General features: G+C 43.6%; 1 protein-coding gene and 1 long non-coding RNA gene across 3 annotated transcripts in view; one reads left to right on the top strand and one right to left on the bottom strand.

The window, feature by feature from the left end:
- The window catches only part of ADGRD1 (adhesion G protein-coupled receptor D1), a 172153-nt gene extending 170361 nt beyond the window's left edge, over nucleotides 1-1792 (bottom strand). The window contains exon 1 of one of the 2 annotated variants that reach the window (XM_070275547.1): nucleotides 630-1792. The gene's annotated coding sequence lies outside the window, so the exon portion shown is untranslated. The remainder of the gene's footprint in view (nucleotides 1-629) is intronic. The other variant, XM_070275549.1, reaches the window with a different exon arrangement.
- On the top strand, nucleotides 1385-20980 carry LOC138925361 (uncharacterized). Its single transcript, XR_011441405.1, has 3 exons — nucleotides 1385-1851; nucleotides 9154-9337; nucleotides 19468-20980. It is a non-coding gene; the product is annotated as an uncharacterized lncRNA (long non-coding RNA).
- Nucleotides 20981-21894: the final 914 nt, after the last annotated feature.

The raw sequence follows: 21894 nt of genomic DNA, 5'->3' as shown, positions 1-21894 counted from the left end.
AGTTTCGGTCCTCCAAGCGCAAGCCCTCTGGTCTGCTGCCCTCCAGTGGAGACTCCAGCAAGCATCCCGGCTTCCTGAGCTCACTCTGCCAGGCCCCCGTGGTCTGTGCGCACACTTGCCAGGGTTTGTCAGATGGAGATGCTACACTCACCGTAAAAGGAGAGGCACCCCCAGTCCTCACTTCCCCCTAGAGTGTCGTATCCTGACATCACCCAACTGGGCAGGATGAGCCGGGACTCCAGCAGGACCACCAACATCCCGCCAGGTCCCCGCCATCTTCTCCAGCCTCAGCTCCAGGCCTTTCCGCCCTCACTGTGTCCCACCCACATGGCTCCTCCGGTTCTTCACAGAGACCCACCTCCCTCCTCATCCCGTCACACCCTCTACCCCCCACCTCCGCCTAAGACTCCCTCAGCCAACCAACCTCTCTTCGTCCTGCAAACCTCAGCTCCGCGTCCTTTCCTGACTCCTGACCCTGGCTCACACCCCGTCACATGCGGCCGCAGCCCTCCGCCACCTCCATTGCTCATGGCATTAAAAGTTAGGAATTCCCAATCTCTGTGACTATTTGTCATCCAAATAAGACAGTAAGCCTCGATAGGGCAGGGACCAAGCTCAGTTTTACTCACCGTTTCTCTCCAGCCACTGTACCAGTCAGGCCTGCCCACTCGCGGTGGCCGCTCGCGGTTCTTGAACGCATGAAGGAGACGAATCCCGCAGTAGGAAGGGCGTGCGGCGGGCCGAGGCTCTTTGCAGACGTCGTCTCTCCGCAGTGAGTCCCTTGGTGGCCTTGGTACTAGAGTGCGGCCCGAGGACCCGCAGCACCAGAGCCAGCTGGGAGCTGGTCAGAGCAGACTCTCAGGCTGCAGCCGTCCTGCTCCCCGGGGGTCCCCGAGCTCACCCTCGAGTGAGGACACGCGTTCGTGCACCCGGAAAGGCACGTCACAGGGAACCGGCCGCCGCTTGTCCCAGAAGCCTGCTCCAAAGTCTCGCCGCTTTCCTCTTCCCGAGCATCACCACCTAGCATCCTCTAAGATCCTGGGGAGCCCCAGAGCAACAGCGGTTGTCAGAGCTGCGAGGTCCTTCAAACCACCTTGAAGCCTCAAAGGGTCTTTCCAGCTCACACTCCTCCCAGCGCTCCCTGCAGGTCACTGTACCGCGGACCGTGCAGGGAGCACGCCCTCGCGGCCGCCTAAGGCGCCTGCTTCACGGAGTTTTATTTTATATTTTCAGCTATTGGTCTGCCAGAGACACGATTTCCTTTGGGCTAGAACATGAAAGCATTTCAGGACACGGGTCCACACGTGCCTAATAGTCTCCCTAAAAACCTAGATACGAAGCGCGTAGACGCGACTCCGAGTGCCCGGGCGCAGCGTCCGCCTCCGCCTGCCGCGGGGCCTCCGGCGGCGCCGGTCTCTGGCCGCTCCACGCGCGTGTGCAGCCGGGGGGTCGCGCCCTCCCGAGCGTAAAGGCCACAAGCTCGAGTCCCCACGTGGAACGCCCTCCAGACGCCCATGCCTCTCCGCGGCGTTTCAGAGGACACGGGCGTCCCCCTGGGCGGCGGGGCTTTGAAGCGCGCGGGGATCCCGTCTGCGAGGAACTAACGGCCGCTCTGCGCACAGAGAGGCTTCTCACGTTCCAGCGGTGCCCAGCCGCGGCTCCTCTGCCCTAAGAGCGCACATTCCGCGCTGCCGTCATTAGTAGCAAGGCCCTCATCCTTGACCCCTTTCCGAGAAGGGAAACCGGAGGGTAATGGCCGTGGACTGTTTTCAGTGATTCCCGCTCCCTGAGCGTGTGGCCGCAAGCATGGAGCGCGAGTGCCCCCACGTGGCTCCGAGGGGAATTCGTCCGGTAAGTGTCAGCGACTCCCAGTCGAGGGGGTCGGGGTGGGCAGGGCGGGCAACCAGGTCCCTGCGCCCGCGAAGCGCGCATGCCAGCGCGACCGTCGATGTTTGTCATACGTGTGCGCTTGACAGACAGGTCCCCCGGGACGGGAACCTTCGCAACTGGAACAGAACCTGACGCAGGCACTCAACATGCACGAACTAAATGGGTAAATGAAAACAAACAGGAGGAGGAAGGCGGGGGAGACCGCGGTAGAAGGCTGCAGCATGCCCGGGGTGAGGGAGACACCACGCTGCCCAGGGTCACGGAGGCTCCCGCCGAGGACGCCTGGACAGAGACTGGGATCAGGAGGAGGAGCCAGCCGTGAGATGGAGGCCTGAGAGCTCCTCGGAGCGAGGAGGGCGCCTGCCGGGCAGCAGGAGGCCGGCACAAAGAGAATGTCAGCTGAACAGCGGTCCCCTAAAGACGCCCACGACCCACTCCCCAGGACCTGTGCGAGTGTGAGCTCACTGGGCAAACGGGCTCCGTGTCACTGAGTTAGGACCTCAGATGGGAGATGATCTTGGGTCATCCGAGGCCCAGTGTCATCACAGGGTCCTCACAAGAGGAGAAGGGTCAGAGTCACAGGGGACGTGAGGTCGGGAGCAGAGGTCGGAGGGCCTTGAGGGAGCAGCCAGGAACCTAGGAACTGCCAGCCTCTAGAAGCTGGAAAAGATGTGGAAACGAATTCTGCCCTGGAGCCTCCAGAAGGAGCCAGCCCTGCTGACAGCTTGGTTTTTCACTTCTGACCTCTGACAAATTTGTTTTATGCCACTAAAAAAAGAGAGAGAGAGAAAGAAATTGCAGGAAATGCAGACTAGGCCAAGAAAACAGAAAGAGCAAAGACTCTGGAGTGTCTGGGAGGTTGGTGCCTCTGAGGACCAGAAAGCAGGCCGGAGAGGGAGGGAGTTTGGAGGCACCAGCCACGTGGAGGAGTCCGTGTGTCCCTGTGATCGTGGGAAGGCTGGGTTTTATTGTGAGGGCTTTAAGTAGTGTACTTATATAAATGACTTAAACTTTAAAAAGATCACTTGTAAGGCTGTGTTTTTATTTAACAGAATTTTGTTTCTAGACCTAGGGAAACACAGTGGACCTGAACTCGGTTATGAAACAGAGGGAGCTATAGCCCCTGCACATTTTCACTATACAAGGACACCGTGGGGGGCCTGGTTTTGCACACAACCACTGGACCCAGGGGAGAATCCTCTGATGAAATCAGCGCTTAATCATATTGGACAGAAGAGGCTCATGTGAGCAATCTTCCAAACTTGAGTGATGATAGGGTAATCCTGGGGCAGCTTGCAAAAGTCACGGGGTCCCAGACCCATCCTCTGAAGATTCTGACTCACTAAGTAGGGTAGAGAGTCTAGGAATTTCTACAGTCAACTGCACCCTAGGTGACTGAGAAATAGAAAGTCTAAACAGACCAATAACAAGTAAGATCATTAACTGAATCAGTGATCAAATCCTCCCAACAAAGAAAAGCCAGACAAGATGGCTTCACTGGTGATTCCACCAAGGACATAAAGAAGAATCAACACCAGTCCTTCTCAGAGCCTTCCAAGAGTAGAAGAGGAGGGAACGCTTCCAAACTCACTTTATGAGGCCAGAATTACCCTGCTATCAAAGCCAAAGACACCACAAGAAAAGAAAAGTATAGGGCAATATCCCTGATGAACGTAAATGCAAAAATCCTCAACCAAATATTTGCAAACTGAATTCAACTGTATGTTCAAAGGATCATACACCGTGATCCAGTGGGATTCATTCCAGGGAGGCAAGGATGGTTCAACATCCACAAAGCAATGTGATGCACAACGTTAACAAAATGAAGGATAAAAATCATAAGATCAGCTCAACTCATACAGGAAGAGCATTTGACAAAATTCAACATCCTTTCATGATAAAAACTCTCAACAAAGTGGGTATAGAGGGAACATACCTCAACATAAGAAAGACCATTTCTGACAAGCCCAAGGAAGTTTCTTTCTAGTACTAGTTTGCTGACAGTTTCAATCAAGAATGGCCACTGGATTTTGTCAAATGCTATGATTCTATTGGGACGATCATATGAGGCTTCTAGACCATCTGGAACATATGAAATAGAGTTATAATAAGTGTTTTAATATCCTTTTCTGATAATTCTATTGTCCATGTCATTGTCTGGATTGGTTTTGGTTGATTCATATTTGTCCTCATTATGCTCACATTTTTCCTGTCTCTTTGAGTGTCTTGTAGTTTTTTATTGGTTGCAAAGCATCATAAATGTTACATTATTGATTGTTGGATATTTTTGCATTCTGTAAATATTCTTGAGCTTTGTTCTGGGATGTATTATTTGGAGACAATTTAATCCCTACAGGTCTTGATTTTAAGTTTTTAGGCAAGATTAGAGCAGCTTTTAGGTCTAAGTCTAATTTTGCACCATTTCTGAGGCAAAATCCTTGTGTGTACTTCACCTGATGCCCCTGAATTAGGAAGTTTTCATCCTGGCTGGTAGGAACGGGAGCTGTCCCCAGCCATGTGCGTGCTCTGAGATTTGTTCTCTCTAATCCTTCAGGGAGTTCTTTCCCCGGCTCAGATACTTTCCCCGCATGCCCATATCAGCATCCAGATGAGGACACAAAGCAGGACCCTCTGTGGGTCTGCGAGGTCCTCTGTCCGTGCAGCTCTCTCCAAGTCCTCCGCCCTGCACGCTCTGGTTGCTTCTGTTCCCATGACTATGTCCATCTCCTCAACTCTGGGACTGCTGGGCTCTGTGGGGCCACCCTCCCTGAGCCCTAAGCTGGAACATCTGAGGGGCTTTCCTCATTTGTTTTCCATCTCAGAGATCACTGGTTTTCATGGTTTGAAGTTCAGTGTCTTAGAAACCATTGTTTTATCTATGTTGTCCAATATTTTCCTTGTTTCAGTGGGTCTGGAGGGGTTGGGGTAGGGAATCCAGTCTCTATTACTCCCTTTTGGCTAGAAGCAGAAGTCTAGACTTCTCATTCCATATAAACAAGTATTCTTTGTATTTAAGCCACTTTGATTTAGATTTTCTGTCATGGGCAATAGAAAAAATACCCTGACAAATACAGCCACCCGCAAGGAATGGTTTCACTTCACTTTGTTAAAGTGTCTTAAGTTATGTCAATTGAAGATTCCCGTGGGTTACCAAGAATCTCCTTTAAATGCCAGTACTTTCAGTAGAAGGGAAGAGCCATCAACCCTTTCACACATTCGTGCAAATTGTTTCCGACTACTCTCCACCTAACAGCCTGCTGAGATTAGCCAGACTAAGAGTGGGATGCTTAGCTGCGGGAAAGGAAAGAAATTCTTGGTCAGAGGTTGGGAGAGAAAATCGAGCAAGCTTTGGTAGAATACTCCACCTGGCTGGGAAGAGGAAGGAGCTTTGTTCTGTGTGCGAATATTAGTGAGAAATAGTCAAAGAGCCAGGAAGATGCCAAATTGTCCGGCTCAATCACATAAAACTGCCATTTTGTAAGTCAAAATGTAAAATATCAGTAATTTCACATGGTTCCACAAAATGCTTTTTTCAACATTTACAATGAGCTGACTGGCCCACTGCATAACACCTCGCTCCCGGGATGGAGAACACTGGCTGGTGCAGGCTAGTCATCCTGTGAATTAGTTTATTTATTCACTCACGGTCTTGACACTAGGGATAAAGCCATCAAGAAGACAGAAGAACTCTCATGGAACATGTGGCAATACCTTAGATAGGGTAGTCAATAAGCTGAATTTTTGCAGAGACCTAAAATTAAGTAGGAGCCAGCCATTCAAAAACCTGGAGCAAAAACTTTTCAGGCAAATAGAATGGAAAATATAAAGGTCCTGTTGATGAAAATAATCCATAACCAATCTCTAAGTGAAAATTTGGGTGAGTTTATTCTGAGCTAAAATGTGAGGACCAAGACCCGGGGCCTTTCTTCCCAAAAGAAGAAAGGGCACCAAAGAAGTGAGACGTGCAGAGTGGTTATATACCCCCAAACAGGATGCTTTACATTTGATTGAAATGTCCCTCCCACAATAGTCACAAGATTGCCCTGTTGGCAGAGCACTTGATGGACACAGTAGATAGTGGGTCTGCTATCTCGGAGGGTGCAGGGTGCAGCAGGAAGCAAGTCTGTTGTCTTGAGCTGGGTGGTCACAGGTGAGCGCAGCAATCAGTTCCTAGCCTAAGGAAAGATGCTTAATCCTTAAGGAAATGCCAATGTTGGGAGGGGGAGGGAAGTTGCACCTTTATTTCAAGGGCCTTTGTTCTTGCCATAGGGAATATCTAAAGCAGATATACAATGCATGCTCAATGGCCTCGGTCAGGCCCTTTTGGAAAAACAAGGTCAGGCTGAATTAGGGTTACACCAAATGGCTTCCTCATATACTCCACTATATCCTATTGCTTGCCATTTCTATTTGTCAGTCCCAATAAGAGTATGAGCTTGGTGTCTTTGTGGAATAGACAGAATAATGATGTGGCTGGAGCAATGTGGACAGTCATTTAAGAAAGGAACAAAGTGGAGGCCGGCCCCATGGCCGAGTGGTTAAGTACACGTGCTCTGCTTTGGTGGCCCAGGGTATCACCAGTTTGGATCCTGGGCTTGGACATGGCACCACTCATCAAGCCATGCTAAGAAGGCGTCCCATATACCACAACTAGGAGGACCCACAATTAAAAATACACCACTGTGTACCAGGGGGCTTTGGGGATTAAGAAAAGAGCAAAGTGAAGAGTCAAGAGAAGAAGCTTATATTTTATTCTCAGGGACATCAGATGCCATCAGGAGTGAGGAAGTCACATGGTTGGATCTGCCTTCTTCAAAAATGACTCCATCACCTGGTTAAATCAGACACAGAGGGACGAACCTGGGAACTTAACTCCTCACTTTCCACTTCCCTGTTTACATACAACCTTATATTTAAAGTTGTCTGAGCGTGAGATCTCATTTTAGAAACACAAATCTGCTCCTAAGTTGGAGAATAACTCTCTTAGTTTAAATGAAGAGGAGGGAGGGAAGCCACCGCCACCCTGGAATATATTGTATTTAGTGACCCATCGAAAGAAGTCCAATGGGACTATGAGCACGAGGATGTCGAAGGTTTCTGAGAGTCTCAGAGACAAAAGACAGTGCAGCTTTGCCGGGAGTATATAACACCTCGTGTTCCTTCTTCCCAGAGGGAACAGCATTATCGCACCACCTTCCTCAGCGTTAGCTTCTGCTTTGAAAAGGTGAGACACCACAAAGACCAACCATTGATGAGTTTTCTTCTCCGAAAACACTTCAGTTCAGACCTTCCCTTCCCACCTCAGGGGTCGTCATCATTTCAAGACCACTTGATATAAGTATATCATGCCTCTGGAACAAGGCTGACATCAGGACACAAATTCCTTATATAATTTCAGACTATAAAAAACACAGAAAGATCCTCATTTCATTTTAGGAAGACAGCACAACTTTTTCTGACATTTAAGAGTGCACGATATGTCAACCGCTCTAAGTGCTTACATACATTAACTCACTTAATCCTCACAGCAGTCCTGGAAAGGAAGTGTTACCAGTATTCTCATTTTACAGATGAGGAACTGAAGGAAAGTGAGTGGTCCAGGGGCACGCTGCCAGTCAGTGGGGCAATGGCATTCAAACCCAGGCGTCTGGTCCCACAGCCTGGCACCAAAACCTGAAAATGGTCATTTACAACTAGAAAACTATCGATCAATGTCCCTTATGAATACAGACGCAAAAATTAACAAAGAGAATGCAGAAATGTGTCAAATAAATACGATGACAAGCAGGATTTATTCCAGAAATTCAAGAATGATCAATGCTACGAGATCTTCCAACATTAAAAAGTTACATCAAACAATTAAAAGAGGAAGAAATAAATTATGATGAGTAGATGCTGAAAGGCAATTGATAAAATTTAGTAACTATTTCTAATAAAATCCCTATAAATAAAATTCTTAAATATGTCAAAAATTATTTGCCAAAGAGAAATAATAAAGATAATTTAAAACAGTAAATAGTAATGCTTTTTCCTCTAAAATCAGGAACAAGACATAACTGTCATTATTCTTCAAATTGATTAGTGTTTTATCTTCTCAAAATCATGAGAAGATAAAATAATCAATATATTAGGAACATCATCATACAGACTCTTTTTTGCTAAATGATTGAATACCCAGAAAAGGCAAAATATTTGTAAAATAAATTAAGTAAATAAATCCTGTTTAAGGCAGTTAAAGATAAATACGATTTTTAAAAATAAAAAAAAAATGTCTATACGTTAGCAATAACCAGCTAAAACTGAAAAACAGAGAAAAATATTCCATTTGTCTAAAGTGATACAAATTTAAAAATCAAGTTAAAATAAAAATACAAGATGAAGAGCCAGCCCTGATGGCCTAGTGGTTAAAGTTCAGTGCACTTTGGTGGTCCGGATTTGGTTCCTGGGTGTGGAACCTCACCACTTGTCTGTCAGTAGCCGTGCTGTGGTGGTGGCTCACACAGAAGAACTAGGACTTCCGACTAGAATATATAGCTATGTACTGGGACTTTGGGGAGTAAAAGAAAAAAAAAGAGAGAGGAAGATTGGCAATAAATGTTAGCTCAGGGAAAATCTTTCTCAGCAAAAAAAAAAAAAAAAAAAAATGAAAAGAAAAACAAGATGAATTTTAAAATGTAGTACCTTATTGGAGGACATGAAACAACATCTACACAAATAGAAAAATATATTGTCAAACTCAGAAACAGAGAGTGGGTTGGTGGCTGCCTTGGGTTGGGGGTGGGGAAATGGGGAGATGTTGGTCAAATGGTACAAACTTCCGGTTCTAAGATGAATAAGTTCTGGCATTTAATGTACAGCATGGTGATTATAGTTAATAATACTGTATTGTATACTTGAAAGTTGCTAAGAGAGTAGATCTTAAATGTTCTCATCACAGGAACAACAACCAAAATTATTATAATTATGTAAAGTAAAGAGTGTGTTAACCAACCCTGTTGAGGTAATCATGTCACAATATATATATGTATCAAATCATCACACTGTACACCTTAAACTTACATAGTGTTGTATGTCAATTGTATCTCAATAAAGCTGGAAAAAATAAAATAAATAAAATACCACCATTTGGGAACTGTTTAAAACTCTCATAAATATTTAAAGTTAACACAAAGTAAATGTGCACAATGTATAGAAAATGACAACTTTCTAACATAAGAAGCAATGGAAACCAACTAAAGCATTCATTAAAAATATTTGTTCTAGGGAGTGACATCACCATCATGGCAGAGTGAGCTCTCCCCACGGACTATCCCCTCTAAGATACAATGAGAAGGCCATTCATACACAAACAGAGGACATTCACACAAAACAAAAGATGCCTGAGGGACCCACACAGCTGTACGTCTGAAGGTGGAGGTGCTGGACCCCCCTGAGGAAGTGGAAGGAGGTAAGGAGACTCTTCACTCCCTCTCCAATGGCAGGAATCTTGGGACTGGGTGCAGCTCTGAGAGGAAAGGGGGAAGGGGCGGCCCTCCACGGGAACACTGTCACTCTCTGAGTTCCATCACAGCCCTTGGGAAAGCCCCACACAGAGGTAACTGAGCTATCATGGGGTTTCTTCACCAAGCTCACACCCCAGGATAGCAGATAGTGAGGGCGCAGCCAGAATGCCCCCAGGATCATGCAGGACAAAGAAAGCGCCCCTCCCCCCACCTGGTGCTCCAGCTCAGCGGTCAGCCAGAGTGCACACAGATAGAAAAGCAGTCAGTGGCTGGGTAGTAGTGGGCTCCAAATACACAGCTCTGACCCTCACCCAGTAGTGGCAGGTGGAAGCTGAAACCAGAAACTATCACAATGCAGAGGCACAAATACACTCCCTCAAGAAGTATGAAAAAATATATTAAATCTCAAGACCAGAAGGAAAATGACAAGTACCCAGAAATCCATCCTGAAGGCACAGAAGTTTACAATCTAAATGACAGAGAATTCAAAATACTTATCATAAAAAGACTCAACCAGTTACAAGAAAATACAGAAAGACAGTTCAGTGAAGTCAGGAACTTCTTCACAAGAGATTGAAACTAGGGCCCCAGCCCAGTGGCATTTCAGTTATGTTCACATACTCCACTTCGGCAGCCTGGGGCTCACCAGTTCTGATCCTGGTGCTGACCTACACACTGCTTATCAAGCCATGCTATGGCAGGCATCCCACATATAAAATAGAGGCAGATGGACACATATGTTAGCTCAGGGCCAATTTTCCTCAGCAAGAAAAGAGGAGGACTGGTGGCAGATGTTGGCTCAGGGCTAATCTTCCTCAAAAAAAAAAAAAGAGAGACAGAGAGAGACTGAAACTATAAAGAAGAACCAATCAGAAATGTTGGAGATGAAAAACACAATGGATGAAATAAAGAAAAATCTGGACTCCCTAAACAATAGAGCCGATATTTGGAGGACCAAATTAGCCATTTAGAGGACAGAAATATAGAAATACTTCAGATCGAGGAGGAGAGAGAACTAAGATTTAAAAAGAAACAGATAAGTTCTCTGAGAAATATCTGACTTACTTAGGGAATGTAACATAAGGGTTATAGGTATTCCAGAGGGAGAAGGGGAAGCAGAAAGGGATATAATCAGCTTAGTCTAAGGAAATAAGAGGCTATCAGAAAATGGACTATCTCATCTATGAGATTTTTTTATACAAACCTAACGGTAATCACTAAACAAATAATTAGAACAGAGACACAAATGATAAATAAGAAGAAAACAATCATAGAAAACTACCTAACCAAATTGGTAATCTGACATACGTGAGACAAGAAACAAAGGAAATGCAGAAGAACCAGAAAACATGAAATAAGATGTCAGCATTAAGCCCTCATATATCAATAATCACTCTAAATATAAATAGGTTGAATTCTGCAATCAAAACACAAAGTGGTGGGATGGATTAAAAAACAAGACCTAACAATATGTTGCCTTGAGGAAACACATCTCAGCTCTAAAGACAAACACAGGCTCAGAGGAAAGGCATGGAGGACCATACTCCAAGCTAATGGCAAGCAAAAGAAAGCAGGTGTAGCCATACTTATATCAGACAAAGTAGACTTCAAGATAAAACAGGTAAAGAGAGACAAAGAGGGGCACTATATAGTGATAAAAGGGACACTCCACCAAGAAGACATAACACCTATAAATATTTATATACCCAACACAGGAGCACCAAAGTGCATAAAGCAACTATTAACAAACCTAAAAAGAGATATTAACAGCAACACAATAATAGTAGGGGACCTCAATGCCCTACTTACATCAGTGGATAGATCATCAGACAAAAAGTGAATGAGGAAGTAGTGGAATTAAATGAAAAACTAGACCAGATGGACTGTATAGATATATAGAGAACACTCCACCCAGAAACAGCAGAATATACACTCTTCTCAAGTGCGCATGGAACATTCTCAAGGGTGGACCAGATGTTGGGAAATGAAGCAAGCCTCAATAAACTTATGAAGATTGAAATCATATCAAACACCTTATCTGACCATAATGCTGTGAAACTAGAAATAAACTACAAGAAAAAAGCTGGGAAAGGGACAAAGATTTGCAGACTAAACCACATGCTACTGAACAACCAGTGGATCATTGAAGAAATTAAAGGAGAAAACAAAAAATATCTGGAGACAAATGAAAATGAAAACACACCATACCAACTCATATGGGATGCAGCAAAAGCAATCCTAAGAGGGAAATTCATAGCAGTACAGGCCCATGTTAACAAACAAGAAAAATCTCAAATAAGCAATATTAAACTACACATGACAGATTTAGAAAAAGAACAACCAAAGCCCAAACTCAGCAGAAGGAGGGAAATAATAAAAATCAGAGCAGAAATAAATGAAATTGAAACAAAAAAGACAGTAGACAGGATCAATGAAACAAAGAGCTGGTTCTTTGAGAAGACAAACAACATTGACAAATCCTTAGCCAGACTCACTAAGAAAAAAAGAGAGAAGGCTCAAATAAATAAAATTAGAAATGAAAGAGGAGAAATTACAATTGATACCAAAGAAATACAAAAGAGAATACTATGAAAAACAACTTGGACAATCTAGAAGAAATGGATAAATTCTTAGACTCTCACAACTTCCGAAAACTGAATCAAGAAGAAATAGAGAATCTGAATAGACCAATCACAAGTACAGAGATTTGAAACAGCAACCAACAATATATATGCGTTGAATATATAAACCTCCAAAATATAAAAGTCCAGGACCAGATGGCTGCTCTGGAGAATTCTACCAAACATTCAAAGAAGATTTAGTACCTATCCTTCTCAAACTATTCCAAAAAATTGAGGAAGATGGAACACTTCCTAACACATTCTACTAGGCCAACATCACCCTGATACCAAAGCCAGACAAGGACAACACAAAGAATGAAAATTACAGGCCAATATCGATGATGAATATAGATGCAAAACTCTTCAACAAAATATTGGCAAACTGAACACAGCAATACATTAAAAAGATCATACACCACGATCAAGTGGGATTTAAACCAGGGACACAGGAATGGTTCAACATCCACAAATCAATAACTGTGATACACCACATTAACAAAATGAGGAATAAAAATCACATGATCATCTCAATAGATGCAGAGAAAGCATTCAACAAGGTCCAAAATCCATTTATGATAAAAAAAAAAAAAACTCTCAATAAAATGGGTATAGAAGGAAAGTACCTCAACATGATAAAGGCCATATAGGACAAACCCACAACCAACATCATACTCAACGGGGAAAACTGAAAGCCGTCCCTCTGAGAACAGGAACAAGACAAGGGTGCCCACCCTCACCACTCCTATACAACATAGGACTGGAGGATTTGGCCAGAGCAGTTAGGCAGGAAAAAGACATAAAAGGAATCCAAATGGGCAATGAAGAAGTGAAATTCTCTCTGTTTGCAGACGACATGATCTTATATATAGAAAACCCTAAAGAATCCATTGGAAAACTGTTAGAAGTAATCAAGAACTACAGCAAAGTTGCAGGGTACAAAATAACCTCACAAAGTCAGTTGCATTTCTATACTGTAATAATGAACTAACAGAAAGAGAACTCATGAATCCTGGCTGTGGGAGAAACAGCAACACGTACTGGATGCTGATTTAGAGCATGTACAGCTTTCTGGAAAACCTTGTCCCAGCCCTGCACGGCATTGCCACCTAGCTGGCTCTGTAAGTCTGCCAGCTCCTTCTGGGTGGTGGGAACATGGTGACACCAGGGAATTCCGTTCCATGGGCCCATTGGTGAACTTCTTTTGCTGAGAAGTGAGTTCCTTGATGGGAAGCAATGCTGTGTGGAATGCCACGATGGTTGAGGAAGGCTGCAGAGGAAGCCCCCTCTTCTGAGAGAACTCCCAAGTGGTCACAAACAGGATGTTGGTAGAAATAGGGATGCTTAGGGCCATTCTGATGAGGTCTCAAACAGAAATAAGGAACATATTTTTCAAAACTGGAAGAAGTTGATCCTTGCTGTAGGGTGGCAAAGAGCTTGGCTGGAAGTCCTGGTGTTGTGTGGAAGGTAGGACTTGTGAGCACAGCAACAGGTATTTGGCTGAAGAAACTTGTAGGCCTAGGGCTGAAGGAGCCGTGTGATGTCTCTTGAATGTCAGCGGTAAAATGCGAGAAAAGAGAAACGACTTAAAGATGGAATGGTTGGTCAAAAGGGAAACAAAGCTTAAACATCTGGAAAATTCTCAGCCGCATTGAGAGATATAAGAAAATATGTTCAGAAGAGAACAAGGATGTGGCCAAAGGACCTTTTGAGATTTGCCAGCCGTCTAAACAGAAGCCAGGACCTATTGTCCAAGACAATGACCCCAAAGGCGTTTTGGAGGTCTCCCAGGCTGGCCCTCCCATCACAGGGTGCCAGGCCTGCAGGGCAGAACGATTTCCAAGGAGGGGCTGCCCCTGTTCACATGGGGGCTCCGCTCCCCAAATTCCTGCGCCACGCTCCCCCGCCACCCTGGTGTGGCCCTGGCAACCCAGGTGAGATGCGGGCCCAGGTGCAGTTCTTGAGGCCCAACTGCTTCCCCAGAGGGTCCAGAGGCAGGCGTCAGCCAACGGAGACTGCTCTCGAGTTTAAAATTTGGCAGTGTAGAGGCCGGCTCCGTGGCAGAGTGGTTAAGTTCACGCGCTCTGCTTCGGTGGCCCAGGGTTTCTCCAGTTCAGATCCTGAGGGTGGACATGGTACCACTCATCAAGCCAGGCTGAGGCAGCGTCCCACATGCCAGGACTAGAGGGACCCACAACTAAAAATATACAACTATGTACCAGGGGGCTTTGGGGAGAAAAAGGAAAAATAAAATCTTTAAAATTTTACAATATAAAATGGCCAGTTGACATAAAGGATTCAAGAGTGAGAGCTGCTGAGCTTTTTTCCAAGACGTTATTAAAGCTCCGCATAATTTGGGAATCATGAAGGCCGTTCATTCTTCTCTCATTACCACAGCAGTTCTTTTCAAAATAAAGTAATTTCTGACCGTTTTCCCTGAAACCTTAAAGACACACAATACTTTTGGTATCTTCAACAAGAATAAAATTTTTAAATGGATGATCAATAAATATATGTCAACTCTAGTCATTGTGGTAACTAAATAGGTATTAAAAATGTTCAAGGAAAGTCACTCTCATGTAGGAGATGATGAATTTTAGCATTTACTCTGTCAATCTGGCCACTCCTTCCCTTATAATAACCATAGCAACCTGACTAATGAATATTGAAGAAAGAAATCAATACTTATGGGGGAAAGAATTGGGGTTTATAAATTTCATGTGGTTTGAACCCATGTCTTTCTAGATCTAAAGTATTTTCTTTTTTTCTTCCTCCTCAAATCACTGTCTGCATGAAATGATTTACAGTAAACACCTGCAGAATCAGTAAGTAATACAAATTGGCAATGAGTGCTGCCAAAGTTGAGAATGCTCATTGTGTTACGACTTAAAACCAAGCAGACTGCCTGAGTCGAAACCCTGACTCTACTGCTGTGTAGCTTAGCCGAGTTGCTTAATAACTATCTTCCAAATATCCATGTTTTCATCTCTAAAAGAAGGAAAATTATAGTGTGGATTCCATTTAATCAATGAGATGTCAATAAGGCACTTAACTTTGTGCCTGGTTCTTTATATGTCTGAAAAGCTAGTTGTTGTTATTACATATATAAGTAATATATTTGTATTACCACTAATATATATCAATAAAGTATGCTTTTCATGAAGAAATTGAGTTAAATTTTAACTCAGATCAAAGCCTGTTTATTGCAGTTATCATCCTTTAGAAGGATATAGGAATTCTACCCAGTTGTACAAATCGCAGCATCAATTTTTAATTTGGTACAAATTGCACACCCTGGTCCTTTATGAAGTTTTTTTGTATTTGCTTGAGTTTGGCAAAAGAAGACACTAACAGTATGTGATCGCCATTTTAATCCTAAGAAGCAAAGAAAGAGAGCTCCTTGAAATCAAATTCCCATTTAACACTTTTCAAAGGTCTGCATATGTTAACATCGTTGATAGATCTAAAAATATCAGTCTTCCCAGAGTCCCTATCACAGCGCTAGGCCTGGTGGTGGGACGAAAGGCCCATGAGGTACCACCGTGTCCTGGGTGTGAGGCCTCGGCTGGTTTACCAGATTATTTTGAGAATCAAGTGAAGTCCAGACGGTTCTGATCATCCAATATTGCTAACTGAGGTTGCATTAGGGGGCAAAAGTCATCAAAACACTACATCATTCACTAAAGACTGTTTGTAAAATTGCTCCTACACGTCTCTGCCTGCTTAACGGCTGCATCTGTCATTGCCCAAGTCAGAGAGGCAGACACCCCTGTCTCGGTGATTAATGGAATTGCAGTAAAAATCAGTTAAAAGAGATCACAAGTCCTGCAAAAGGCGCAAGATTTGATAAAGTGGATAAAAGTCATGTTGACGAACTGCCCAAATTTCATGCAGAAGCATCAAGAAATAGGAATCTGGCAGAACTGGACCAGGTAAAATAGAGGAAGAGAAATCGACAAGGATGACCTCTGTTCCAAGGGAATAATCTGAACACTGAAAGACTAACAAAAGCCTCAGATAGTTTTACAAAAACATTTTTTTATTATGCTGTGAAAATCAAGCGTGAACAGAAGAATATACTATAATTCTATCATACAAATTGTGTTCCACCCAAATTAATGCAATTCATTTTTTGGTTTGTTCCAAGAATTAGCATATAATTTCAATTACAAGCTCAATGGCATTAAATATAAAACTTGTCATGATTTTTAGTTTCATCTTTCAAAATAAAGTCCTAATCATTTTTCACTCTTCACTCTTAAATTTTGATCCTTGTTTTAAATAGTTTTATTTCAAGTGCCTACTTTTAATACCAATTATCCTCAGATAACAAGGATATATACTAAAGAGCTTCATTAAACTAGAGTATTGTAACGATTTAATATTACTAAATATTTGGTGATTTAAACTTAAAAGGATCACTAAACAGGAAAATCTGCATCTTTCTCAACATCTCAGTGATAATACTGCTACCCAAAGCACCGTTCCCAGCCTGACCTCTTTAGACTCCTGTGACAATTCTCAGTTGTTCGACCTAAAAATCCAGACTCTTGGTTTGGATCTCAAGCTCAGGCCGGGGCCCCACACACACCTGCCCTCATCTGCGCAATACTTTTCCCTCGTGCGGGCTTATTAATAAAAGAGAAAAGCCCTAAAATAAAGGTGATAGTCCCACTATTTCAAACCCCACTCAATTTCTGTACAGTAAAAATAACTAAAAGAAAAAAACCTGGAGGAGGATCTACAAATCTAACAATAGATCAATTTCTGCATTGCATAAAGCAGCATAAACCGCGCTGGGCCCTCTCTGCACACACACTCCCACACATATATGATCAATTTCTACATTGCATAAAGCAGCATAAACCGCGCTGAGCCCTCTCTGCACACACACACACTCCCACACATATATGCACACACACTCATACATGTATACACCCTCACGCACTCACATTCACACACCCACACTCTCAAATGGAAGTACACTTAGAGCAGAAACATTTTCTGTCTCATTCACAGGTAATGAACATTTAAAACCATGAAATACAACTTAGAAAAAGAATTCACAAATTCAAATGGCTGCACACCAATGCCTGGGCCAGGTGTAAGCAAATATGCACACATCTGTCAGAAGTGGGAGCTGTGACAACCTGGAGAGCCCATCCCATCCATGTGGAAATGGGGTGTCCCCAGATCTTTTCACTTCTGGAGAAAAATGGAAAATGAAATTTTTATGTCAAATTTTTAAAGATATATAACTTTTTACAAATTACTGTGGCCAAAACAGAACAGATTGCTGGTGAGAATGAAAATCGATACAATGCCTAAAGGGAAGAATTTGGCCATATCTAGCAATATCGGCCATGCCTTTACCCTCTGACCCACGGTGCCGCTTCTGGTTATCTACTACAAAGATGCTCCAGCACAACTCTCCGAAACTTTCATTTCACAGGACTTTCATTCCACAAGACTGAAAAGAACCCTCATGCGCATCAAGATGGTGTGTTGAATGTAGCCCAGACTGTTACATAATCTATACCCATGCAGCTGTGAAATGAGTGCAAAAAGTCTTACATTGCTACACAGTGTGTCTGGGATTTATGATTTAAAGTTCAGAAGAGCACATACAGTATGAAAACTTTCGTGGAAGGGAGAATATAAATAAATATCACATACACTCAAATACAAGCACACATACACATGTGCTTACATTTTCAAAATATATAAAAATGTGCATTTTTATTTTCCAAGAGAAACTGTGGAAGGATAAACCGAAAACTAATAAACTCGTGACCTAGGAGGAGGGGAAGGAACAGAAATAAATCTTGACTTCTCTAATGTAACTCGTTTTCTGGTTTTGGCTTTAGAATATTTCTCCCCCTTTTTAAAAAAAGTAAATAAAAAAGAAAAAGGCCCTTTAAAAAAAAAACTGAAATAAATAAACCTAACTTTGTACCACGCTAATGATAGAACCAGAGAAGAATTATTTCAAGTGATCTGAAAACACTTCATTTTGACTGCACACCGTTAGTGGGAAAGAAAAAACACACGCATGCAGAGAAATCTCAAACTACATTCAGTGTTACTGTCATAGTGGTAACGTCGCTAGTGTTACTCTAGATCTACGATACGCAGTAGGATAAAGCAATTGAGTAATTATATTAACATTGTTAAAAACCAAGATTCCAGCATAAGATGTAAACACTGACCAAATAATCTCATTTCTATTTCTGAGGGAAAAAAACGTTCAAACCATATATTCAAAAATGTTCATTGCAGTTATGTAAAAACTGTGAATAAATTGGTTAACAATTACTTGAAAAATACATCATCATTTTTAACTGAGTGTGTGACAGTTAAATGATCACCCCCAAACCATCCCCACCCCATCCCTCCTCTTGTGCTGGTGGGCCCCCAGGTCTGTCAGGGGCAGCAGTGCACCCACTCACAGAGAGAAGCCGTGACGCGTCCAAAGTCAGGCCCGTCCATCTACAGCGACTCCCTCTGTCACTCCCGCAACGAGGGCCAAAGGGTCTGAGGAGACTGCCTCTGGGTTGCATCCACCCCGGCTTGAATCAGAAGTTGATCGTGAAGAACGCATTCACCATCCCGGCAGGGGTGGGGCGGTGACACCGCTTCTGAAGGGAGCCCTCAGCGGCAGAGGGGCTGGCCGTAAGCCCCCTGGGTTGGGGGGCAGCGATGACTGAGTTGGGAACCAGAGCTTTAAGGCATCATTCATTGATGGCTCTGTGTTATGACAAAGTTTACCTTCCTACACCGCCCCGTAACTGCAGGGACTCAAATAATGAATATCAGGTAACCAGACTCCCTATATTCACTCCTCACTCATCCTTCCTCCATCTGTTCTGGTGGCGCTTATAGAACAAAACTGCCAAAAGTTGTCTTAGAAAGGAAGAGGCAATGGTCGCTCCACCTCTTAGTACCTGGCAACTATTCTAGAGTAAGAGGTAAGAACGCGCCCTTATGGTACAATTGCTGGCCAGAGAAACTCCTTAGCTCTCTTAGGTTAACGTGTCTCTCGAGTATTTGGACCTTCGGGATCTGGGCCATTATGGGCTTTTTTTTGCAGCTGGTTTTCAGTCTCCTTTTCTTCCAGCAGCTTTCTTTGGTCAGCTCTACTCCCCTCCCAGATACCCTCCCTACAAATCCAACCCCAACATCACCAGTCGCTATTTCCTGAGCTCCACACTGGGGCATAACACAACATGAATCCTTGAAAAGGGAGTAAGTTTGTATATCTCTGAAAACACAAAATGTGAACTTACAGAATAAGTGGTAGCAAGGCTATTTAATAAAATACGTTTAATTCAGCACATACTAGTATCTTCGCATCTCGCACCACAGCAGGTGTTGGGGATAGAAAGTTGAAGATAACATGGCAAACACACACACAAAGAGAGATGCTTTTTAAATAATTTTCGTTTTCCATCTATTAGGATTTGGTAAAGCTGGGCACATCTTCCCAAGTTAAAATTTAAGAAGAACATGACAGTTTGAGTAGCATATGGAAGTGGAAGAACATGGAAGTTCTAAGCATTTGGAAATAGATTCCCCTTGAAGAGCTAAACCCACTCTGAAAGCTGCACAAAGAGGAGGACATAGAAACAACCAGACAAAATGAAAGAATATGTCAGACAACACAACGGCCCATCCACACAATGGATCACCAGGTAGTTGCCGAAAGCAGTGCAAAACCATCGAACAAAAGTAATAAAAAGTGAAAAATGGGTATGAAACAGAATTATAGTATAATCTCAGTTTTTGAAAAAACATTTGTAAAGATATACGACAAAATGTCAACAACGGTTTCCTCTAAACGGTAGGAAAATGAGGGGACTGTGTATGTTTTTTTTTAGATTGGCACCTGAGCTAACATCCCAGCCAATCTTCTTTTTTCCTTCTTCTTCTCAAAGCCCACCGGCACATAGTTGTATAATCTAATTGCACGTTCTTCTAGTTCTTCCGTGTGGGACGCCGCCTCAGGATGGCCTGACCGGCAGATTCGAACCGGCAAAACCCTGGGCCGCCGAAGCAGAGCAAGCGAACTTAACCACTCGGCCACGGGCTGGCCCCAGACTGAGTATGTTTTAACTGTTCAAATCCTGAAACTTTTAATATATAAAGTACATGACTTTTTTCACTTTTGGGAAAAAAAGCAAAAAGCCAACGTTAGCCAAAAATCGCTCATCAGTTCACTCTGCCGGGCTGCCTTCAGTGCCTGGAATGAACACCGTTCTTCCTAACGATTTGGGTTCCCATCTTTCACGCCTAGAGGATTATCGGCGCGACCCTCTCACCTGACCCCCAGTTCTCCCCGCTACTTGGGGAGCTCCTTAATCTTTTACTCCTCATCTAAGAAGCAAACTTATTTACAACAGCCAAGACATGGAATCAACCTCAGTGTGCATCAACAGACGAATGGATACGGAAAATATGGTATCTGTACACAATGGAATATTATCCAGCCTTTAAAAAGAAGGAACTCCTGTCATTTATGACAACACAGATGAACCTTGAGGACACCATGGTAAGTGAAATAAGCCAGACACAGACAGACAGTGTGTGGCAATAGTTACATGTGGATCCAAAAATGCTGAACTCATAGATACTGAGAGTCAAGTGGTGGGTGGCAGGGACGGGGGGTGGAGAACTGGGAAGCGGTGTGCAAGGTGTGAAAGAAAGCGTACAAAGTTTCCGTGATGCAGGATGAATGAGCTCTGGAGATTGATCTTAATGTGCAGCATGGTGACTATATTTAACAAGACTATACTTCAGATTTGCTGGGAGTAAATCAAATGCTTTTACTACACACAAAAATATAACTGTGTGGTGGTGGATATGTTGAATAGCTTGATTGTGGTAATCATTTCACTATGTATATCAGAACATCTTGTTGCACACAGTATATACCTTTCTTCCTGTCAATTAAACCTCAACGAAGATGGAGGAGACATGAGTTTGGTGGTTAAAAAAAGAGCTGGTGCCTGGCACTCATAGTGAACGCTCATTCGTGTTCTTGTTGAGATGTTTGTCAGATGAGTAGAGCTTTGTCACAACCGTGGTCTCACCCTCCCCTTTATGGCATATTGCAGTGTGGAGCATGGACTTGAGTGGGGCAAGAATAGATTGTCATCGGTCCCTGGGCACGCACTCCTGCTGCCAAAACACTCCTGAAAATGCCACTCTGACCCGGCAGTGGCTTCCCACTGTGCTCTGAGGATCAAACCTGTAAACAGGCTTTGAAAAGCCCCACCTGAGCGCCTCCACTTCCCGCTCTCCAGCCCTGTTCTCACCATGGTTGTGTGCTCCCCTTGCTCAGATTCTTCCTGCACACCTTGAGATCACTGCCATCCTCCCGGGCCTCTCAAGTAGATCTGCTCTATCATGTGCTCAAAGCTGTCTGTGTGTCCATCTTAGCACTTACTAGGCATCACACTCATTTCTGCAGTTACCTGACTGCCCATCTCCCAAGACGAAATGTTCCTGGGCAGAGCTAGTGCTCGTCATTATACCCCTGAGCACAGAGCTTAGAATTTATGGAATGAACCGTCCACGTTCTAAAGACTACTTATCTGGAATGGTCTATATTGTGCTTCTTAAAGGCAGGGAACTGAAAACCAACTAAATTCAACGTTCCTCTTCCACTTGCAATGGCTGAACCTAAGGCAACACAGACCTCGTGTCTACTAACGTCATCTTAACTCAGTGAATCACAGCCAGCAAGCTCCCTGATTGTCTACACTCCTTTCCTACTCTCTAAAACACTCCAGAATATAGGTAAGATAGAGTAAATGGCAAACTCCAGGAGGAAAACACTGTGACTTCGAAACAAGCAGACTGTAATGCTGTAATATTCTCCCTGC

The sequence above is a fragment of the Equus caballus genome, chromosome 8 (assembly GCF_041296265.1).
Source record: "Equus caballus isolate H_3958 breed thoroughbred chromosome 8, TB-T2T, whole genome shotgun sequence".
Taxonomy (NCBI): domain Eukaryota; kingdom Metazoa; phylum Chordata; class Mammalia; order Perissodactyla; family Equidae; genus Equus; species Equus caballus.
This window is presented reverse-complemented; position numbering and strand designations above follow the sequence as displayed.